Raw genomic sequence first — 1,106 nt, 5'->3', positions numbered from 1 at the left:
TCATACATAATTGTTTAAATAACAACACAATCGCAAAAAGGACTGAATTATTTATTGTTCCACTAAGGGCAATTTCAGCTCTATGATATATGACGTCAATATACGAAAACCTTAAGAGTTCAAAAAATTCATAAAAACTTTAGTATTTGTTAGCAAATTTCTTGGTAGTAGCTGTCCCTGTCTTTCAACAAATTAGCGACAGTTGGCAATATTTAGTTGTTCATAATTTCAGAGACTTTACTGGTCTCATACAGTTATGATTTTCTATATACAATCTGAAGCGACGAGTCAAGGGGGAATTTAAAGTTGACTGGGGCGGCAGCGGGAATTTGGAACGAGGAGGGAGGCATCTGAAGGTAATTCATGCTACATCTACATCTGCATCTACATCCATACTCCGCAAGCCACCTGACGGTGTGTGGCGGAGGCTGTTGTGCGAACTGCTATGCCAAGGTGGCTTAGTGGCTAAAGCACCTGCCTGGTTAGCTGGAGACCTGGGTTCGATTCCCGGCCTTGGTACAAATTTTCACTCGCCATGTCAGTCTATATGCATGAAAAGTATTTAGTTGAACTCACAGCCTTTATATTTGCTTGATTTTAGCCGAAATTTAGAGGATTCCTTTTATTACTCATGTGAATGACTTTACACTTTTCATTATTTGGAGCCATTGCCACTTATCGCACTGCGCTCATAAAATGTCCATACACCATCTGGAAACTAGGGGCCATGGTGACCACTAAGGGAAGAATGTGTGAAAAATAATTAAGTTTGGAAGCTAGGTAAGTGCCGACGTAACGCGTCCGGAGAATCATAGCCATGCGGTGGAATTTGCTGTCACAGAGCAATGCTAGGATCCATTGTAGCAGCCGTCGCATTTCGGCGAACTGTACTAGAGAGCTGCAATGCAAATGCGTTCAGTGTGGGAACCTTCTGAAAGGGGATCGCCTCTTTCGACAGTCATGTAAGTCGTCTTGCGCATGTTGATGACGCTGCCTGATACCGCGTCGTTGTGACAAAATCACTGAAGCGTCGGTTGGGTTTCGTCGCCCGACGGCGCCAAGAGCACCACGTCGGCAGCAAAGATACTATATCGGAAGGTCACGTC

At 43.9% G+C, this 1,106-nt stretch overlaps 1 non-coding gene across 1 annotated transcript; it reads left to right on the top strand.

Moving 5' to 3' along the window:
* The first annotated feature begins 447 nt into the window (after window positions 1-447).
* On the top strand, window positions 448-519 carry Trnat-ggu. Its single transcript has one exon. It is a non-coding gene; the product is annotated as a tRNA-Thr (tRNA).
* The last annotated feature ends 587 nt before the right edge of the window (window positions 520-1,106 follow it).

Source organism: Schistocerca americana, chromosome 3 (genome assembly GCF_021461395.2).
Source record: "Schistocerca americana isolate TAMUIC-IGC-003095 chromosome 3, iqSchAmer2.1, whole genome shotgun sequence".
Lineage (NCBI taxonomy): Eukaryota > Metazoa > Arthropoda > Insecta > Orthoptera > Acrididae > Schistocerca > Schistocerca americana.
Note: the sequence above shows the minus strand (reverse complement) of the source record. Positions and strands in the feature narration are given on the sequence as shown.